The 23,477-nt window shown below is 38.8% G+C and overlaps 1 pseudogene across 1 annotated transcript; it reads right to left on the minus strand.

Annotated features, from left to right (window-relative positions):
- Positions 1–4,897: 4,897 nt before the first annotated feature.
- LOC308276123 (poly(U)-binding-splicing factor PUF60-like) lies at positions 4,898–23,446 on the minus strand (annotated as a pseudogene). The gene is made up of 3 exons: positions 23,336–23,446; positions 20,331–20,462; positions 4,898–5,761 (listed from the first exon to the last, which is right to left on the minus strand). The product of its transcript is annotated as a poly(U)-binding-splicing factor PUF60-like (transcript).
- Positions 23,447–23,477: the final 31 nt, after the last annotated feature.

A 23,477-nucleotide genomic window follows, 5' to 3' on the forward strand; every position in this document is an offset into this window, starting at 1 on the left:
GGTGTTCTATTTTTTTTTTTTTTTTTGGTCAATAGTGCACACAGATACACTGGCCTTCAAGTATCTAAAACTTACGTCAATCCTCCATATATCTGAAGAACATAAAATGAAAGGAACTGCTATGTGCTACTGCAGGAAATCTAACAGAATATTAGATTGGAAGTTCATTGTGGCACCAAAACAAGCAGATAATAAAATTCTAAAATGCAGTGGTAGTTGAAGATGAACATTTCTAAAATAAATATCTGGGTTTTTTGTGGAACTCAATCTCAATCTCAGAGAGGTCATGAAAGATAGAACTTCCTGTGATTCGTGAGCTCCACCCACCCCAGGGTGAGGCATGGGGACTCTCTACTGCACACTCAGTAAACTAAAGACCTTTCAAAGAGATAACTGGAAAATCTTGATACATGGCTCCTGCAGTTTTGAAATAAATTGAACTTGTTCTCACCCACAGAGTTCTTTGCCAGTGTAAGAGAAGGACAAGCTGCTGCTATTCTGGCCAGAGATCACATATTTTCCTTGAGCAGGAAGCCATATGCATTGAAGATATCTAGAAGTGGGATTATACTAGGTAGGTTCTTACAAAGAAGGGTCACCTAAAGGGTGGAAAATCCTTGGGAGGAAAGAAAAATCTCTGTTGAGAAAATCTTAGTAACACCAAGAAGCTGAAAAGTGATAGAAGAAAAGGCAAAAAAACAACCTGTCATCTTTAGAATTGAGATATCATTCTTAGAGCTGACCTAAGAATTTGAGAATAGGCAGGATACAAGGATCTTATGGAACCTTTGTTTTTAAATACATACAGAGCCTTCCATGTATCATACCTGTCTAAGTCACTGTGATAAAATGCCTGTGAGAATCAACTTGAAGGAGGAAAGATTTATTTTGGCTTAAGGGTAGGGGGGCTTAAATCCTGGTCCATTGCTCTTGACCTGAGGAGAGACAAAATATCATGGCAGCCGGGTTTGCTGGAAGAAAACAGTTCAGCTCATGGCAGCTGAGAAACAGAGAGTGAGAGAAAGGGAAAGGGACAAGGTAGAGTCACCAAGGCACAACCCTGGGACCACACCCCTCAACTGGGTCTCACCTCCTACAGCTTCCACCGCCTCTAAGGAGTTATTCAACCTTCAGTGGACTAATCTGCCAAGGAGGTCATAGCACTCATGATCCAATCACTTTTCAAAACCCTCACCTCTGAATATTGCTGCATTAGAAATAAGCCTTCAACACATGAAATTTGGGAGAATATTCCAGGTCCAATTCCTAACAATGTTCGTATATGTGAAATTGTTAAAGTCTAAACTTTTCCTTACAGTAATATAATTGAATTTAGTCTGAGTATTGTTATTAATATACCTTGTAACTCTACAGCTAATGTTTCTTCCAAAGCAGATTGATCCAAAATAATTATCTCAGGTGTACCTTTGAAGGGGGCAAGAGAATTAATTATGGAAATAAATAAGGCACACTGATTTGAAATTATTTCTCCAAATCCCCACAATAAAATGACTCATGGTAACTCAAATTAACTTCTTCTTTCTTGATTTCTAGACCATTGTTTAAGAGCAGTAGTAGGCCTGTTTGTCGCATTCTTTTTTTTTTTTTGTAAAATCTTTAAAATGTACAGTGTGCATTCTTACTCATTGATTCAACTAACATTTATTTGGTAGTTATCTTTCCAGGCACTGTTAGATTATGTCATATAGTTTAAAAAGTTATGAAAATAGTAAATAACTATGCATACGTTAGGAACACTAGTAATTTTAAAAGGTATCATTGTGGTTTCATTTTTATTACTAATATAAATATTAATATTTTGTTTTTCCTAGAGAGGTACAAAGAAAAAATAAAATCCTGAAAGACCTGACTTATTAACTTTCAGGTTATATCCAGCCAATAGAGTCACTGATTATAAACTATGTAAAGTTTCATCTTGAATGCAAAAAGTTCATCCTGTTTACACTCAAAAACTTTATTCTGTTATGTAGTTTTATTTGTGTGTGTGTGTGTGTGTGTGTGTGTGTGTGTGTGTGTGTGTGTGTGTGCGGTACTGAGGATTAAACCCAAAGGCATTCTACCTCCCCGCTATACCCGATCCCTATTATGCACTATTTATTTTGAAACAGATTCTCACTAAATTGAAGAGGACCTCACTAAGTAGCTGGGGCTAGCCATCAATCTGTGATCCTCCTGTCCCAGCCTCCCAAGCACTGGGATTACAAGCATGTGCCACCATGGCCAGCTTAGTTTCCATTTTTAAAGGATGTAACTAAATCTTTCAAAACATTTGCTCGTTTTACATTATTCTTGCTTTTCACTATCATCTGCAATATGTTATTCTGGGTTCTTTAGTCACTGGAAACAGTCAAGATAAAATTCTTCTGTTCTTATTTTTATGACAAAAAAAAGCAGGTTAGTAAAATCAACATTAGAATGAATGTTTGTAGGCTCTGGTGCTTCTTGTGTTGGATTAGTTTGAAACACAAACTTTTTATCAACATCTATCTACTTAGCAGAATATAAAGATGTAAATATATAAGTACCTATAATTTTTCACTTTTGTGTCAAATCACTAAAAACAATCAAACTCAGAAACTATATGAGAAAGGCTCATTATAGGGCGAGCCCTTAACCTAGCCCTCTGTGCAGTTGGGGCAGCCCAGCAGTAATTTCTCACTTTGACTTTCCCTCCTGCAAGTGTCTGGCAGCCTAGCAATTGCAGTTCTCAAAACCCCCTGCCAGCTGGATTTCATGTGGATTTGGACAATGAAAGGCATTTGTGAGATATTTGAAAGATGGAAACGAGAAAGAAAAATCAATACTATTACTCCTATGTCACTGATGGGCAGAACGGTGTTCAGCAGAGCTGAGGTCTGCGGTGACCTCTAGGTGCTCCCTGATAAATCTAGTGTGGTTCTGTATATGTTGGTGGTCACTACTAATGGTTTCCATCCCTTTGTAAGTTAGTGACAAGACCAAGAGTTTACAGAACTATTCTGTGACCTTTGCTTCCACAGGCATTCTGGCAATTAAGAAAGCATAGAATGTCTTCTATTAAATCCTCTCCTGTCTGAAATAAATAGCTGCTCTTTCCAGGTAGGAATCTCTGAAACAGTAGTTGGCACTGAAAGTGGTCTTAAGAAACAGACTTTGAGTACTAAATACCAATATAATTTAAAAGAACTATAGAAATCAGTAACTCTGAAATTCATCAGTTATCGTGCCAAATTCTCTTTGGTGCTTTTCATTTGTGTTGTAAAATAAGGATTTTTTTTGTTACTGATAAACACAGTTTTGTACTTTGTGAGATCCATATTAATAAAAGGATTACATCACCAGAATGTGTTTTTTACCCTAACATAAAAAGTAATTTTCGTATGTTTTCATTTTATTCAACTGCTATTAAATAAAAAATTAAATTAATGAAAAAAAGAAATAGACTTTGAAAAATGAGTAGGCTATAGGATACTTATCTGCCTAGCTTAGTTTTGAGATAAAATACAACATCAATGCCGGCAGAAATGAGCTATTGGTGGGCTGTGATATTTTAAAAAGAGAACATTAAATTATTAATGTAAGCTGGGGATGGTAGCAAACACCTGTAATCCAGGTATTTGGAGGACTGTGACAGGAGGATTGCAGGTTTTGGGCCAGCCTCAGCAACTAAGAGACTCCAGTCAACTTAGTATGACTTCTGTTTCAAACCAAAAAACAAAATAGGTATGGGAGTGGGAGTGTAGCTCAGAGGTAGAATGCCCCTTAGACTGAGAGTTTGTGTGTGTGTGTGTGTGTGTGTGTGTGTGTATTCATTTAGACAACTGCATTAATATAATATATATGTAAATACATATATATTATAAATACATATATATGTACACACACATATATGATTGTAGTTCAACAAAAACTTGTCCAATAAACTGACAGGTGGACTCCATGGTCACCAAAGTTAAATAAAATCGATGTGTCAAAATTTCCATGGTATGAGGTAAATGAATATTTACAAAGAAAGAAATGTGGTGTTGATGTATCAAGTGTGACCTGTTCCCCATCCCCCTAATATAATAACATAAAAGACCCGAAGGCCATTCCTCCACCAAAGCACCAAAATATGCAACGGTGCTGGTCATGGTGGCACACACCTGTAATCTCAATACTTGGGAGGCTAAAACAGAAGGATTGAAGGCTCAAGGCCAGTCTCAGCAACTAAGCAAGGCCCTTAGTCCTTTGTCAAGACCTTATTTCAAGAATAAACAATAAAATAGGGCTGGGGTGTAGCTTGGAACTGGAATGCTCCTGAGTTCAATCACCAGCACCACGAAAGGAAGAAAGGCAGGCAGGCAGGCAGGCAGGCAAGCAGACATGATAATTACAATGATGGTTACAGAAGTAACTCCATTGAAAATGCAGCAGGAATAATAGGATCTTGGAGGTGACAAAGGTCAAAGCCCTAATGCTCAGAGGCCAGAGACAAGGTGGGCATGATCCCACAAGAAAGACAAGGAAGGTAGATGGGTTAAGTAGTCATCAAAATGGCTTAAGCCACAGTGGTGGCGGGAGTTGGTTTGTGGATTATAGTGTCTATTAGACTGAAATAGTAATACTGACTACCAGTTACTTGATTTTTATAATTTAAAACATTCTAGATATTATAAAATATTGGACACAGCAGAGATTCATGGCCTCTCATCTCATCCTCAGATTTAAAGCACCTGGGATAAGTAGTGTGACAGTCCTTTGAAGAAGCTCCCACACCCTTGCCAAACTAGAGCAATTATCAATTGCCCTACAGGCAGGACTGAGCAGAGTGCCTGGTCCCAGGGACACTACTGTTTATCACTCTATAAAACCCAGAGGAAATGAGCAAGTCCAAGTCCAGGGAACTAGCCCAAGGTCACGCGGAGAGGTCACTGTTATCAACACGCTCCTGGTCGTACACTTCAGCCACCACTTTGCAGCCAACGATCCAGCCCCCATTGAGGGCCATGGAGAACTCCACAAAAATCTTGACAATGATATCTGCATCTTCTTCCTCACCCTGCTTCTCCTGGTAAATGATGACATGATGGACGGCACCAAACTTGCCACAGTCCTCAGTCACCTCCCCTTCCAGGTCGTCGTTGTTGTCCTTGGGGTCCACCACGTTGCAGAGAACCATCACTGTAGACTCCTGTTTGCCAAGCAGCTTCTGCATGACCATGTGGTGGACACTGCTGCCCGAGATACTCATGTGCTCCTGCTCACTTAGCATCTCTGGCCGCTCTGACTCAAGAAACAGCTCCTCCTCTTCCTTCTCCTTCTTAGGTTCCAGGAAACCCAGTGTTGGGGGGCTAGCCAGAATGGGGTTCACCGCTCCCACAGAAGGGATGGTGAGCAGAATGGGAGGTCAAGCTGGGGTCACACCTGTGATGACTCCAGGGGCCTGGGCAGCCATGACAGCTTGGGGCAGCTCCCCTAGGGGCTGAGCCAGGGTCAGTGCTGGTGACACCAGTCCAGGAGTGGCCAAGGTGCCCAGTACCGCTGCTCCAGCCACTGCTTCCTGAGCTGTAATCTTGGCTGTGGCTGCAGCTGTGGCCACAGCAGCAGCAGGTGGGAGGCCTCCAGGGGTGGTAGGTGTTAGCAGAGGCATGGGGGTGCGTGATGGCCTTGCCCATCCGCAAGTACTGGCCGCCCAGGTCAAAGAGGAAGACATGGCATCCTGGGACGACTGGGCCTTCTCATACTCAATAAAGCCATAGCCCTTGTGCTTGCCAGTCAACTACAGGCAATCATCAATGTGTGTGTTTTATAAAGTGAGGTAATTTCCTCCATTTTTGAAGGCACAGTGGGCAAAGATACCTCTAGCCAATGCGAGAATGCCTATATCGCTTTGACCCATGATCTATTGAGAAGGCCTTCCTTCCTTCCTTCCCCTCTCTTTCTCTCTCTCTCTTTCTTTCTTTCTGGTACTGGGGATTGAACCCAGGTGTATTCTACCTCAAAGCTATACCCCCACTCCTATTTTACATTTTATTTTGAAACAGGGTTTCACTAAGTTGCAGAGGGCTTCACAAGTTGCTGAGACTGGCTGCAAAACTGGGATCCTCTTGTCTCAGCCGCCCAAGAACTGGAATTATAAATGTGCATCAACATGCCTAGTTTGGGAAGGAATGACTCTTAGCCCTTGGAACTGCCCCTGGCTTTCAAATAGTAAATTAAATTGGGAGGATGCTACAGATTAATGCCACCAAAAAATAAAACAGAACAACAACAAAAAAAACTAGAAGTATGCAGATATAGAATTTCTATATGTCCATATTCAACTATTCTATTTTACCAGGGATGAAGAAAGATGGCCTTGGAGAAAAACAGTGAGCATTTTAAACATCAAAAAGAAGCAACACCAATGATGGTTGCTTCTCCAGATGTGATTGATCTCTGTCTCTGTCATTATTTAAGTAAATAACATTACTACTTAGATATATTATACAGCTATTGATCAGGAATTTTTTTTTTTCCGGTATAAGAGATTGAACCAGAGCATTCTACCTCTGAGCTACACCCCCAGCCCTATTTTTTGTTCTTTATTTTAAAACATGATCTCACTAAGTTGCAGAGGACCTCACTAGGAAAATGTGCTGTTTACTATATGCTATTAGGGGAAAAAGAAAAGAGATTTAATTTTCACTAGGAACAACAGGATATTCTCATTTCACTTTACCCCAGAGACAGGCCAACTGTCTCCTCTTTTGTCATGATCTAATCCATGAGGACTGATCATTCAACTACAGCCTAAAATATTCTACTGATCTAATTTGTTGGTGACTGTGGTAAATTGCCTCTTCCAATGTGGAAGATGATCTATGCAGGCTTCTCTTAATCTCTGTTGAATCCAATCCAAGGAACTTGACTTTTTAAGAAAATACTAAAATGGGAATTTTAGTTAAGACATACAAGGTCCTAGGTACTTAACTGCGAACAAGGAAGTGAAATTATTCTGTTCTCTTTAAACTCTGAAATTATTCTGTTCTCTTTTATTCTGTTCTCAATGTTCCATCTTCTTTTGGTAGCTCAATGGAAAAAAGTTCTCATGTGGCCCTTGTACTCGAGGGAAAGTTATGTCAGAGAAACACTGCTATAGAGAGTTAGCTCAGGAGTTCACAAGGCAGGAGAAAGACAGCTCCAAGGAAGGAAATCTCTGTGGTTTAAAAGTCAGGACACATGATAGGCAGGAGTAAGTTTATTGCTTTTTACTCTAACCCTCATTCATTCACCTTCCGTGTTTTGGAAAATCACCATACATTACAAAAACCACAATAGCAAACTTGGTTACTTTTATTCAATCTTTAATCCAAGGACTAAAACATCACTTGGCACAAAGTAGATGTTCAGTAGGAGAAAAAAAATGAAGAAATTAAATAGAATATGGTGCTTTTGGTAATGTCCATGAGTTGTTCTGTCTGAGCTTGGGATGATGTGTGGGGAACAAAAAATGTTAGATGTACAGATAAGATAACTACAGGTGGGTGAAAAACCTGTGATTCAGGGAAAGAAATATATATAATACCACTGATATGAGCACACAAATCCTGTATTCATCGCAGGATCCTTAGGATCCTGAGAAAGCCATCAGCCCTTCAGTTATTTGAGCTGGAGACTCAAATATCAAAGGAATTGCAGAGCATGATGGTGCACACCTCACACCTGTAATCCCAGTACTTGGGAGGCTAAAACAGGAGGATTGCAGGTTCAAGGCTAGTGTTAACAACTTAATGAGATCCTATTTCAAATATACTATCTGTATTCACACATATTTGATATATGTATATCAAAGGAATCATTGACTTCAAGAGGTTGAAGGAGGTGGGGACATTAGATAACATTAGATTCCTTTCAGGTAAATCTTATGAGTGTGTACTCATCTTGGTAAGAGTTGTAAACTACAGACTTAGATCTTGTTAGCATATAAAAATGCAAAAAGCAAATATGCACAATCTTATTTTGGGCCAAACCAGTTCAAAATTGAAGAGGTAAGCCCTACAGTATGCCTAAGTATAAATATCATCTGATAAACTCTTACGTTTTATGCCAGACCCTTGAAAGGAGGGGATCCTTCCCCACTGAGTATACCTATTTTCCATAGTGCCTAAGGCCCCTGGGCAAGTCATGAATGGAGCACTAAGTCTGCTCATGTGGGGACCCAGATGGAGAACTGGAAACTTGGGAGCAGTGTTCCCAAGCACACAGATGTTCTGCCTTCTTGCAGTTCTCAGAAGGGCTGTCCACTCAGGAGCAGCAGTGCCTATTTTTCCTCTTCTCTGAAGAGGCCCAGAGGATGCATAACAGAATGGTCCTCCTGGGGCTACAGAAACCTCTTACCTCAGGTAACTTAAAAATCAAAATATTATAAAACAACTTTACCATAACAACAGATGAAAACATCCTTTCTGTTTCCTTGCCAAGAGTCCTCCTAAAACTTGTATTTAAATCTCAGTGCAAAGTTTGTACTAAACACTAGAAGACTGGGTACTAATTTTCATGGGACTGAAATTTAGTTGTGCAAATGATGTATTTACTTCTCTACAACTTACCTAAATTTAGCCTCAGATCCCAAGTTTCTCTGCTGGTGGTAAATTTTATGTGGAACCATGGTTCATTCACTCAAATGAATTCAAGACTTAATATTTTGGGGGTGAACTCAGCCACTTTTAGTAAATTCTCAGGCTCTCAGGATGTGTTTCCTCTTCTTCCCTCACTTCTCTCCATCCTCATAAGTACTGAGTACACGGCAAGGTCAGGACCAGCAACAGCAGACCCACCTGGGAAATTTTTAGAAATGCAAATTCCCAGGCCCAAGCACAGATCTACTCAACCAGAAATTCTGGGCTCTGGAATCTATGTGGTTTTTTGTTGTTGTTGTTTATTTGTTTGTTTGTTTTGGGAACCTATGTTTTAATGCCTGTAATCATGATGCCTTTGAGAAGCACTGGTATGAAAGCATCAGCATCCTGAAACTATGGCTTCTGGTGAGATGTGTGGTATTGCTGATCTTCAAGCTTGTAGCGTCTCCATCATTACACCCATGACTGAAATGTCTTCTTCTGCTCACTGGCACTCTGTGGCCACCATCCTTTCTCCTTTTCTTGACCACAGGGCCTACTTGCTAACCCTTTTTCTTTGTGTCTGCTCAGGCCTTGAGAATCTCTTGGATGGCCTCTATCTTTTCTTGACAATTTAGGTGCTAATGTTCAACAAAGGACTTTTTCAAAGATTTGGGGAGTCTCCATAGTATATCTTTGAGGCTGGACAATGCATCTCTTCCTTGAACTCCCTCAAACTCCACAAAGTTTTCATCATCCTTACTTATCAGGAATTGATCCTTGAGGTGGGCAGGTGGTGGGCCAAGTCTTCTTTGAGACATAGCTCAGTCTTCCAGACTTCTCATTGTCTCTTCTTTCTTCTTTCCCTACAATAAAGAAGTTGTTTTGTCTCTGCTTCTTGACCAAAGAAAAAAAAATTAGACTAAATGTACCATTTTTGAAAGGACTCCTGCTCTTTATATAAGTCATTTTCCCCTCCTCTGATGCCCACTATTATCTTGAAAAACTATTAGTTCTTTTTATTTTTATTTTGATACTGGGTACTGAACCCAGGAACATTCTAGCTGTGAGCTATGAGCCCCTAATCCTCCCCCACCCCGTTTTTTGTTTTATTTTGAAACAGAGTCTTGCCAGGTTGCTGAGAATCTCTCTATGTTGCTGAGGCTGGTCTCAAACCTGCAGTTCTCCTGTTTTCACTTCCCAAGTCCTGGGATTACAGGTGTGTGCCATTATACCCAGTTTCTACTGGCTCTTACCAAGTTTCTTTTTTCTTTTTTAGGTGGTACTGGGGGTGGAATCCAGGGGCATTTTACTTCTGAGCTATACTCCCAGACTTATTTTTAGATTTTATTTGGAAACAGGGTCTCACTAAGTTGCTAAGAGCCTCATTGAGTAGCTGAGGTTGGCTTCAAACTTGTATGATCCTCCTGTCTCAGCCTCCCAAGCGCGGGGATTACAAGCGTGCGCCACCACGCCCGGCTCTTACCAAGTTTCAAACTCTAGCATAGATGTATTCCTTGCATCCTTTCCTTAGGCATACTCATTTCCCTTAAGACTTCAGATGAACAGAGCAAGGAGAAGAAAAAAGTGTGGAAAAACAAACACATTAATTAAAATTTCAAGATCTTATCACACCAGACTTAAATCATAGAAATATAATAGTTTTCCAAGTATATTCCCTGATTCTAATGTATTTACACTAAAATTTTTTTCTGCTACTAAACTAATGCTGATAAAATACTCCTTTTAAATATTATTGTCAGCCGGGCGTGATGTCCCACTCTTGTAATCCCAACATTCAGGAGGCTGAGACAGGAGGATTGTGGTTCACGGACAGCCTCAGCTACTTAGTGAGGCCCTCTGCAACTCAGTGAGACCCTATTTCAAAATAAACAATAAAAAGTTGGGCAGGGGGTGTAGCTCGGAGGTCAAATGCCTCTGGGTTCCATTCCCAGACCCGCAAAAAGATAAATAAAATAAATATTATTGTCCTCTTTGAGTTATTTCAATATGTCTCTACTTAATTTATAAACAATTATTTATTTTCATATATCCAGGTGTATATAAAATGTTTAAAAACAAATGAATGAATTCTAAACCATCCTAACTGGTCTTGTCTCTTGTATTAAAAATAATTTTTAACCGGGCGTGGTGGCGCATGCTTGTAATCCCCGCTCTCGGGAGGCAGAGACAGGAGGATCGCGCTGTTTCAGAGCCAGCCTCGCTGGCTTAAGAGACCCTGTTTCCAAATTTAAAAAATATTTATAAAATAGGTCTAGGAGTGTAGCCCGGAGGTAGAAGGGCTTCCAGGAACCCCAGTACCTCCCCCCAAAAAATAATTTTAATATGTCACCTACTCCCACTATATTTATTTATGATTATTTTTATTTTTTGGTGGTACTGGGGGTGGAACCCAGAGGCTTTCTACCTCCGGGCTATACTACCAGACCTTTTTTAAATTTTTTATTTGGAAGCAGGGTCTCACTAAGTTGCTGAAAGCCTCACTAAGGCTGGCTTCGAACCTGTGCGATCCTCCTGTCTCAGCCTCCCAAGCGCGGGAATTACAAACGTGTGCCACCACACCCGGCTCCCACTATATTTAGCCTAATTTACATTCATGACATGATAATATTAAAATGTAGAACTTTTATGATATTACTCCATCTCTTGGGAATGTATGTATCTTCAGTAGATCCCCAAGTGTGTATTCTACCCGACTCTAGGATTTAACATTAATTTTATATTTGACAAGAAATATTTAAGCAATATCAAAGTCTAGTCTCAGAAATAGAGACCCTTGTGGGCAATCAGGACCTATTACAGTAGGATTTCTGCCTTAGTCCCAAGAATCATTCCTTACCATATTCCTGGTATTGTTTAGATTTTTGGTTTTATTTTTTTTACTAAAATTCAACAAATGGGTTAGGTAGTCAATGATACTGTCTTAATCTATTGCTTTTTTAAATATTCATTGTACAATAAAAGTATACTTATTACCATTTGCAAAATCAATTTTTCCTCTGTTTCTAACAATATTATTTCCATGATATGACCCAGAATGTACTCCATTTGTCAAGATTTCAGAGGGCTAGAAGACTGAGCCCTCTTTAATAATTTATTCCAACACCTTAGATTCAATTAAATAGTCATATCTAAATTTAGAATAACTAATCATAATTTATATACTTGTATAATGTAATATTTGTCTAAAAGGGTTTTTTCATTAAATGTGATATATGAGGGTTCCAATGGCAGTTCCTATTTTACATTTTAATCTTCTGTATTTCATATTGCACTGCTGTGTGAAATTCTGTGAAATAACAGGATAAGGGAGCAATAATAATTCTTTTAAAATTCCTCCCACAGACATCATCAAACATCCTACAGTTTTGGGTGCTGCGTTTGGTGACAAAACCACTTCCCACTGTGGTTCCAGGTATCAGAGTATTTTGTGACAACGCTGTGTGCTCACTGTTCTGTGTCACCACCTCTCAATGCACTTCTGTGGGGGCACTGTGGCAATACAGTGGTGCTTCGTGACTATTTTGTGGTTCTCTGTGACTCCTTTTGAAACCCTCTTTTTCTCACTCCTCTCTGTCCTGGCAGCCTTTCAGGTTGGAGAAAGATCCACTTGTTCAAAATTACCCATATAGCCATGCGTTGAATTAGTTATAGAGAAAGGATCTCTGTTAACATCGAAGGGCTTCAAGATAGCCACGCTCTGGCCTCCCAGAGAGCTGCATGGAGAACTAAAGACATTAATTAGCTAGTGCTTGCTTATAAATATAATTTATAAAATTTATTTCTGCTATGGTCACGCAAATTCTTACAAGGTTGTTTTAAAAATCTACAATAAAAATATTGTGGTACTTACTATACAAAAGCTCAGCTTTCACATCACAAAATCACCATCAGGAATGTACATATTTTTAGAGTATTTATATTCAGTGGATTGGAAAATGAATCAAGCCTTTTTAAAGTATGTAAAATACTACACCTATGGAGAAGCTAATGTAAGTCCATTTTTAAACTGCAATGATTTTTGTAGTCAAATAATAGGGCTTTGAATAACAGAACTACTACAATTAACTCAGTTGTCAATGAAGGCAATTTTTATGGGCATCCATTCATAGTATAAAATATTTCTAAATACTCCAGATTTTTTCATTACTATAGCAATACAGAAAGGAATGCCTACGATTAAACTTGGTGGCACATGCCTGTAATCCCAGAATTTGGGAAGCCGAGACGGGAGGATTGCAAGCCTGAGGCCAGCCTCAGCAATTTAGTGAGATGCTGTTTCAAAATAAAAAGGTCTGGGGGTGTATCTCAGAGGTAGAATGCTCCTAGGTTCAGTATTGAGATTAAATTGTTCTCTGAAATGAAAACAGCCTCTGACTCAGATGCCTTAATGTTTCTTTAATATTTCAGGTCCAAGAAAATTACTAAAGCTAAAGAATGAACTTAAATTCAAAACGAGAAACCCACACATTTGTTAAACTCATCAATTATAGAAAAACTAATTTGAATATACAGGTTTATTTAACAAATCATAGACTAGTAGATTGATTTTTAAACAAAAGGTCTCTATAACGTAGAAAAATACATCTCCCCACTTTTATTTATTTATTTTTTTTTTTATTTTTTTGTGGTTCTGGGGGTGGAACCCAGAGGCTTTCTACCTCCGGGCTATACTCCCAGACCTATTTAATACTTTGTTTGGAAACAGGGTCTCATTAAGTTGCTAAGAGCCTCACTAAGTAGCTGAGGCTGGCTTCGAACCTGTGCGATCCTCCTGTCGCAGCCTCCCAAGCGCAGGGATTACAAGCATGCGCCACCATGCCCGGCTCATCTCCCCACTTTTAAAATAGCTAAATAAATATACATATTAGGTCATTGGATTAAAAAAAAAAAAGCAAAAAGCCCAGAAATGTAACTCAGTGGTAGATGCCGTGCTTAGATATTCAAACCCCTAGGTTCCATCCCTACTATCATAAAAATCAATCAACATGAGATATTATTTGAGTAACTGGAAATATAAAAGTACAAAATATACTTAAAAATATTATGAGAGTTAAAACTATTTAAATATTCAAGTTGTCAATGAAAGCAGAAAGACAGTAGGTCTGGCCCAGATAAAGCCTTTTTCATACTCTACTGGCTAGGAAGTTTGTTTTGAGCCCAGGGCTGCTCAGCAGTAGAACTAGAATGGATTATCAAGGAAAGGTGAGCCAGAGCAGGCGTGTGCAGAGGGCACTGGGAGGGCTCCTTGCACACAAGCCACCTAGTACTTACACATACACACAGTGATGGACAGGTTACCGGGGTCTTGGGTCTAAACGCAGGGAAGTGAGGAGGAATTCCCAGGGAGGTCAGCACAGGAGCTGGAAGCCAGGAGAGTAGGACTGCTTCCTAGAGCAGGAAGTGGTGCTACTGTGGCAATCCCACCAGCTTCTAATTGGGAAATTCGCAAGTAGTTCAGACTTCAAAAATAAGTCTGCAAACCAACCAAAAGAGCAATTCTGCTAAGTGTATATAGGAGAGTTTTATTTTACCTCAAATGTTTAGCATCTTGTGAAAAGCTGCAGATCAAAGAATTAGTATGTTTTTTAATAAAAAAAAAAAGAGCATTCTGTTTGGGTTAAGTATGTTCCAGAAAGAAGGGAGAGTATGGCTTGGAGATGTGACCCCCCAAAAAAACGTTCCCTTTTCCTATGGCATATTGTATATAGCAAGCAAAACAACGGTGGAAATAATTAGACTATTGATAATTTTTTCATCTTGGTGTTCTTAAAAGGCACATCAAATCTTTTTTATTATACAAGAGTTTAAAATTTATTCTTATTTTCCAGTTAAATCCAAGGGTTGGGGCTCTCTATCTAATCCATAAAGGGCATGCTCATCACCATGATGACTTCTTTACTGCAAAGGAATTTTATGCAAAAAGACAGCATGGGGAGATTAATATTATTCCCTAAATACCCCTGACAGTTTTGCTATATGGATTCCTACCACTTTATGAAGTATATGTCCTCTGGGCAGCTTAGCTATGCAGCCAAATGTCCCCGATGTCAGACTGTAGACTTAATACCTTTTGTAGCAAATTTTACTAATTCACAAAATATTTATTTCTGAAAGGGGATTGAGCTGACTTCAACTGGTACAAATTTGTGGATCCCCCTGCCATCCGCCTGCAAAGACCTAGTGGTCAAGCAGCAGGATGCAAAACTCAGTCACCCAGGGCTCAGGTCTCTGCCCCTCCAGGTACCATGCCCATCCCCCTTGCCGCATTCTCCTTCTATCTCCCTATACTTTCTGTCTCTTCCACATGAATGACCTAGTTTCTGTGTTTTATGTTTATTCAGTATTCCCCACACACTCTGAGATAGATACTGCCCAAGGCATTTGAAGCCCTAAGGTAAATAAGAAACAAGCCCTGCCTTTGAAGAGCTTATGACAAAAACTAACCAACCAGTGAGAACTATCCACAGGTAGGGCAGAAGCTTAGGGCCTCAGATATCTGAGCTTCAACTAAGGACTCAATCTTTGCTTCCTGGAGATGACCCTTGAACTAGTCCTGAGAGACTAAGGCAAACTGTCCATTTAACTGATAGTGGGAGGTGCCTTTCTGGGCGTAATGATGTGTTCAAGTGTTATAGTGGTGTATCCCTCCAAAAATAATTGGTAAAGCCCTATTCCCTAATGTAACCTATGTTGGAGATAAATAATTTTTAGGAGGTAATTAAGTTTAAATAATGTAAAAGTGTGAGGTCATAATCTGATAGGATTGGTAGCCTTATAATACGAGAATTCTTTAAGGGCGGGAGGAAAGAGAGAGAGCATACTATACACCAATGCACCATATCATACTATACACCCAAGGCCATATCAGCTACACACAAAAAAGTGCCATCTACAGTTACGGAAGAGATCCCTCAAGAGAACCTGACCATACTGACATCTGATTTCTGACTTCCAAATTCCAGAACTCTGAGGGGGGGGGGAGAAAAACTTGATGTGTAAGCCCCAAGGCTATGGTATTTTGTTTATTTTTAGTCCCAGAAGACTAAGACAGTACCTTCATGTGTTTGGGTTGCTTTGAAAAAGTATGCTTATTACACTGTACAGTTTGAGGCCTCTAGTGGGTAGAATGGGTAAGATGGGACTAGATATATAAGGAAGTAAGAGAAGGAAAAGAAGGAAGCGAAAAATAGATACAGGCTCCAGCCCCAACAGGAGCTTTGGATAAAAGGAAAGCAATAATCCTAGGGCCCTGGAGCCCGTCATATATCTCAGCATTCAAAGGTTGAGCCTCCCTCCCTGCCCCACCATTCTGCCTATCTGAGCAGAAGGTCAACTTCATTCCCTCAAGCTGGATGCTCAGACACACTAAAATTCTGTTCACTTTCACTTTAGCTCCAAAGTGCAAAGAAATGGGAAAATTTAATTGTTTTTCTTGGCCTTCTACCTGTGATAGCAATGGTCCAGCAGCTGTCGCAAAATATGACTACTGAGAATAAAATGAGCGCTAGACACTCAAATTAATTGGCCTCATTGAGGTAATACAAACATCAGCTATATTTTACATATTCTTTTCGTGGTGCATTGTAAGCAGACATCATATTGAGGTTTAGTGTGACAAAAACACACCTTCCCACAGTACTCAGTGCGTTTCCTCCAGATCTCTCCATTCCCTCCTCCTTTTCTGTTCATAAGATTGAAACTGGAACAGGTGGCTTCATGAATACTTCCTTCATCAAGTATGCTCTCTTCTCTCCCCCAACCCCCTTCCATTTTTCTACTGACATCTCTCCTCATTTATCGGAAGCCTTTTCTCTTCCCTAGTTACATTCTTGCCTCTACATATGAGAGAAAAAAAACATATAATCACTTTCTGAGACTGGCTGATCTCACTTAACATAATATTCTCTGTACAAAGTAATTTTTAATAGAGGAATATATAGAGATGAATCATTAAAGACCGGGAAGGAGAAGGAGCAGGTAGAGGAAGCACAATAAATAACAGCTATTTTGATTAATAAATAATAGTTATGAATATATATTACTAATAATTAAATAATCACTAACACAAACACAGGAAGTGTGCTTGGTAAAGCAATAAAAAGACAAAAGTAAACAAAATGGTCTGCAGCAGAGATGCCAAATGGTAAGCAAATAAAACAGACAACAGAAGTATCTAGACCATCATATTTAAGGAACAGTGTCAACTCCCTGATTAAAAAAGTGAAATGTACTAGATTGATTAAAAATAACCCTGTGATATATTACTTTTAAAAGGAAAATCTAAATAATAATAATACCAGTAGCTGTGGCAACTTATACAAATGGGACCAAGTATGCTGTGCATGCATGTTCCTATCACTCCAAACTACATTATGATGTAAGACTACAATACACCATTAAAAATACATATATAAATAAAATATTAAGTCCAAAGTGGGAAGGTGTGTGTGTGTGTATGTGTGTGTGTGTGTGTGTGTGTGTGTGTGTGTGTAGCTAGATAAAGACAAAGAGACAAAAGCACAAATGTTAAAAGAAATAATATAGGATACCTAAAGCCAAATAGATTAAGATATATAAAAACATTGAAAACATAAGCAATAAAATTTAAAAGATAGCTTTTATCACCAGGGGTGGTGACACCCGCTTGTAATCCCTGAGTTTGGGAGGCGGAGACAGGAAGATCATGCAGGTTCAAAGCCAGCCTCAGTGGCTTAAGAGACCCTGTTTCCAAATAAAAAATATAAAATAGGTCTGGGAGTGTAGTCGGGAGATAGAAGGGTTCCATCCCCAGTACCACACACACACACACACACAAAAGATAACTTTTGTCTATCTACTTCTCATCTATCTATACTGTTAAACATAATACTTTTTTATGTCTGGATAGGTTTATACATAGATAGGTACAAGACAAACATCTCCATCCTTTTTATTGTTTTTGAAAATTTTTACTGGTGCATTGTAGTCATACGTCTTAATGAGGTACAGAATGGTGGAGGCATACATGCACACATCACTCATTTAGCCCTTCCCCAACCCTACCCCATTCCCTCCCCCTCCCTCCTTCTCATGTTTGGGTTGGTGATTAAATTTGATATGTTTGTGAATGTACATCATGTGCATTAGGAAACTTCCCTCCTCCCTCCCATCCCCTCAGTTAGGTGCCTTATTTGCTCATCTATAGTTTCTCCTTCTTCATCTAGAGTTCTTCCTATGACTAATTTCCTCCCTAGCTTCTGTATATTACAGAGAGCATATATGATTTTTTACTTTTTGTGACTATCTCCATCTTTATGCCTATTTCTTTATCAAGCTGCCAAAAATAATTTTAAAGAATTTAACTAAAGTAAAATAATATGGAAATTCATCTTCCACTCACCTGTTGAGACATAATTACCCCTACTTGGATTTCTACGCATCTTTCAAGTAGAGGTACTGTATGCCTCTGTTCCAGATTATGTCCCTATAGTAAACGACTGTGGAGAAGCTTTTGGAGTTTTAGAGTGAAAGTCACAGATGCTCACACCCAGCATAATGAAGATATTATCTCCCTCAAGAACAGAAGGCAGGCATACTTACTGCCTTTTGTAAAAGAATCAGATTCCCTAAGCTCAGGACCCTTCTCCCGTAACATCCATTCTGAGTGGAAGGGTCACCCGGTCCTCTTCATTCATCCTGTGAGAAATGCAGTATAGAAAACTGACACAAAAATGTTGATGAAAAGTATTCACTAGTATTACTGTGAACACTGACATCCTTTGTCTGACGCACTAATTACATATCTTCTATACAACTATGGAAACTATCTTGAAAACGTCAAACTTTCACAGTTATTGACTTCCTCAGTAATATCCTTCATGTAAAATACACAAGAAGCATGTGTGAAAATTTATTTCAGATCCAAAGTTTGTAAAGCAAAGAAACGGAAATCACACGCCCTATTAACTTTCGATGATAAAATGTTAAATATAACTTATTCTGTTACTGTAAATAAGATTTAAACACATGAAAGCAAAAACACAATAAGGATCCATTTCAATGTAAACATAATATGTGAATGAAATTCCAAATATGTTTGAGAAATACATATGAAATTAGTTTTTAGTTTAATGCTATTCAAATAAAAATCAAATGTCATTTAAGGTAGTTTAACCAAATAACAATAATAAACATTGGAAGAATAATCAGGTGAGGATAACAAAAAATTAAAGAATAACACCAGTAAAAGGTACATCTTAGCATAAATGTGAATTACAGTAATTAGAATAGCATTCAAATGATGCAAATACAGAAAGACTCTGATTAATAGACAGAGAAATATATTTTCACAGAGAGACTGTTGGTGTGTGTGTGTGTGTGTGTGTGTGTGTGTGTGTGTGTGTGTGTATTGGTACTGAGGATTGAATCCAGAGGCATTATATCTTCAAGCTACACCTCCAGCCCTATTTTAGTTTTTAGTTTGAAACAGTGTCTCACTAATTTGCAGAGGGCTTCAATAAGTTGCTGAGGTTGACCTTGAACCTGTGATCTTCCTATGTCAGCTCCTGGGTACTGGGATTATACGTATGTGCCAGGGCTTTTAATATATGACCCATCAGAAATCTCTGGGTAAAGAGATAATTATTCAGTGAATACGCTTGGGACACCTGATTAGTAATTATTGATGGTACAGTGGAAAAGACTTTTCAATTTTCTGCAACTAAATATGTGTTCAAGAATAAAACCTTTGCTAATTTAAGCCACTGAGTTCTAGAGATTTTTTTTGTACTGGAGATTGAATTCAGGGGCATTCTACCTCTGAGCTACACACCTAGTTCTATTTTTTGTTCTTTTATATTAAAACAGGGCCTCACTAAATAGCTGAGGCTGGCCACAAACCTGCAATCCTCCTGTCTCAGCCTCCCAGGTTTACAACCGTGCACTATCACACTGGGCTAGAGATTTTTTTTTAACACACTATGCTTTGTCTTATCTGAGCTGGTAGTCATGCTCCAATATGACTTTGTTGGCAAGATTAATGTTAACAGAAAAATACTGCTTTGAAATATCTTTATCTCTTTTAGACAAGAAGGGTGTCTTATGGATCTGGGGTGCAAAATTCTGAGACACCAGTAGGTGTCACCATCTACATTGTGCAGTGCAGACATGCTGTCTCTTAGTTCAGGCACATACCTGAACTTAAGGCCTGATGTGAGTTGGGTGCCAAAGATATGAAAGTAAGCAAGATGAGTATTCCTATTCCCAAGAAGTTGACTACAAGTGGTAATTATTTTTTTTTTTAAAAAAAAACCTATCTTTGTATTGTCTGAGGTGTACAATTTTGAAATGTTGTACTTCTATTTCCTCCAATAGAGATTTTTTTTTTTTTTTGTACTGAGGATTGAACTGGGGGGCATTCTACCTCTGAGCTATAGCTTGAACCCTTTTTACTTTTTATTTTGAAACATGGTCTTTCTAAGTTGCTGAGGCTGGCCTTGAACCAGTAATCCTCCTGTCTCAGCCTTTCAAGAACGAGGGTTACAGGTGTGTACCACCACAACCAGCTAGAAAATTAAATTAAAAAATTACTAATATATCAATCTATCAGTCTGTGACACACTGAACTTGATAATTGACACAGGATTATCAAAGCCATTATTAAATCATGTAAGTAGTTAAAGCACAGTGTATTATAATTACAGTATTTGTATTGAAACCTGTAACCCTGACAATAACTTCTCTTACAAATAAGCCACTTAAAATCCTCCAGCTGTTCCCAAAACAGTGCCTGAGGGGCCGGTGGAAATCCACCAAGGATGGGGCGTACTGTCCATTGGTTTTCTTGGTTCCATTTATATTCATAATTGTGTCAAACACCTGTCAAGTTTCCAATTTGTGTCTGTTATAGCCAACAAAAAGCAAGAATGGCAGAAACAAAATGAATACAGTCTGAGTGTATCCATAAGGTACAGCTATGAAACTGCGTTATGACAGCAGATTCTACCCTGTGGGCATATTCAAGATACTAATATGCCTTCTATTTAACAAAGTTAGGTAGAACCCTTGGGAAAACTTGAAGACCACTGCTCTACACTAATTAATATCAACGATATCCCTCCAAAGGCAAAGTAGCCATGAAGGGTTTCCTTCTCAAATGCATGATTTTCTTTTAACCTGTGTTTGTCTGAGGACCTATTGGTGTTCTGTGGTGATAGATGCCACAGAAACATTTGTTTTTTGGACTAATTGGATGGCTTAGGTTCCCAGAGCTGTCAGTTTGACAATTTGTACAAGTGGTAAGCTCAAATGAAATAAAATTTCTAAAATTAAATAGAAGTTCTACATAACATAAGAAGTAGACTAGGAATAACCAGAAAGGTTAGAAAGGTTTGTTCCAAACTCTGAGCACCTCCTACTGGTTGGTTGAAAGGGCAAGGCTGCATCCTACATTCAAACAAAAAACAAAACAAAAAAATCAGTGGTGGCTATAATTCACTATCTTTTTGTTACTTCCTCCCACCTACTCCCTTCCTACTAGTTTTTTCTTGCTTGATTTTAAGAAACTGAAAGATGACTCAGAATAGATTTTTTTTCAAATTATATACATCATAGAAAAGCAAGACATTCTATTAGTTATGGTTTTTAATCAAAGGAGGACAAAAGTAAAAAATTACTTAGTGAAAAATGTCAAATATTTCTAAATAAAAATAAAGTTGGAAAAATGATAACTAGGTAAAAATGTTACTTTTTGCCGTACTGGGGACGGAACCCAGGAGCATTCTAACTTCAAGCTACACCCCCAGTCTTATTTTCTATTATTTTGAAATAGGGTCTCACTGAGCTAAAAAGGGCCTCACTAAGTAACTGAGGCTGTCCATGACCCGCAATCCTCCTCTTTTGGCTTCCCAAATGCTGGGATTACAAGCCTGGCTTAAAATTTTACTTGTATGTTAAAATTCTGCATAAATATCCAAGTATCTGATATCTGAAAAGCTATGATGTTGGTTGTTTAAAGATTTAAGAAGATACTATTTTTTCATTGAGACAGTGAAGATTATTAAACACAGAATTTTAAAATATTAATTTTGAAAAATTATGAATTAGCAAATATATTACTTTATCTTTGATAATACCCCAATTATGTTAATTATAGAAGATGCTGAGAGTGATCTAAACTGCAGAATTTAGAATCCAAAGGGTTATCTTGAAGGTCTATTGTGTGCAAGCTACTGAACTGTTCAAAACAAGAATACAACACACCCCACAGAGGAATACATTTAAGATTTTAGCTGGGGTCTGGTGTTGCCTTTTCTAGGTTCTATTTTTTATTTTTTTGGTGGTACTGGGGGTGGAACCCAGAGACTTTCTACCTCCGGGCTATGCTCCCAGACCATTTTTATTATATTTTATTTGGAAACAGGGTCTCACTACGTTGCTGGAAGCCTCACTGAGTAGCTGAGGCTGGCTTCGAACCCGTTCAATCCTCCTGTCTCAGCCTCCCAAGTGCGGGGATTACAAGCATGCGCCACCACGCCCGGCTCTTTTCTAGGTTCTACAACCTAAAAGATTTTTGAAGGCAGACGTTGCCTGCCTTCAAAAGCAGGAGCTATAAGAACTTATCATGGTGGGTTTTGTTTGTTTTACTACTAGTCACTGCCAAATGCATCCAGCTTAAAAATTTCCCTGGAGCTAGGCATGGTGGCACATGTCTGTAATCTCTGTAATTGGGAGGCTGAAACAGGAAGATCACAGGTTTGAGTCCAGCCTCAGCAATTTAGTGAGACTCTGTTGCAACCTAAAAAAGGTCTGGGGGTGTCAAAGAGAATGGTCTCAGAAGATGCCATAGGATAGGCTCTGAATTCATGATTCAAGCATACTGAGGGATGGTACTCACTGGAACTGTGAGGATTAAATAAAATCCTGCATACTAAATATAACCACCTTCCCAAGAAAGCCTTGAACATAAAAGATAGAGAAAAGAACAAACACTGCAAGAAAAGCAATAAAAGAGGAAACTCAGATAAAGCAGGAAGCCGAAAAAAAATATATGTGAATAGATAAGAGAAGCTCTTAACATTCATGAAACAAGAGCAAGTTTCTTCCAACAAAATTAGTGTGCTACCAAAAGCTCTAGGGAAAATACTAACAAAGTATCAGAGAGGCTGTAAGATAAAACTCAAGAGATCTTCCTGGACATTTCTTTGCCGTGAGAGTGACACCAAGAGTGGGAACAGGTGGGAGATAAGGAGGAAGAAAATTGAGGATCAGAGGTAGAGAAATTTCTACTTCCCCCAAAGCCTGGGAATTTCAGAGAGTGAGAGAAAACAAAGTCAGGAAATTAGTTTTTATCTTTTTCAGTTAAAGCTTATATTATCCCATGAATATAATGATCTGCTTATTTTGACTGAAAAGGGGTGCAAAGTACAAAAACATATTTTAAATAATTTCCTCTTACAAATACACCTTAAGATAGGAATTTTTAAAATTTCAGTAGTTAGCATCTGTACTACTAGTTTTAGAGCTGAGAACATGAGCTGCATCCCCAGCCAGGCTTTCATAAAAATCTTTCTTTCTGTCAAGGATTTGCCCTTGTGTGTGCAAATTCTTGGAGAGGACAGACTGAATCTCATTGCATCTTGCCGGTTCCCATGCTCTCTTCCAAATCCCATGTCCTGTCCTGCTTTTCTGCTTGACTTGCTCCAAAAGCTGGGCAAATGTGTTTTGAGCAATTATTAAGATCATAACCTTACCCAAATCATGTCGATTGGCGGTAGCCACATTCCAGCCACAGCATGAGCCCGCATCTTACTGCAGAGCACAGTGCTCAGTGCTTTGTCCTCTCTGATGGGCAATTTGCCCATCGGTCCCTGCCTCCACCCTTCCCTTGCTGCA

This window comes from Muscardinus avellanarius (genome assembly GCF_963383645.1).
Source record: "Muscardinus avellanarius genome assembly, chromosome: 17".
Taxonomy (NCBI): domain Eukaryota; kingdom Metazoa; phylum Chordata; class Mammalia; order Rodentia; family Gliridae; genus Muscardinus; species Muscardinus avellanarius.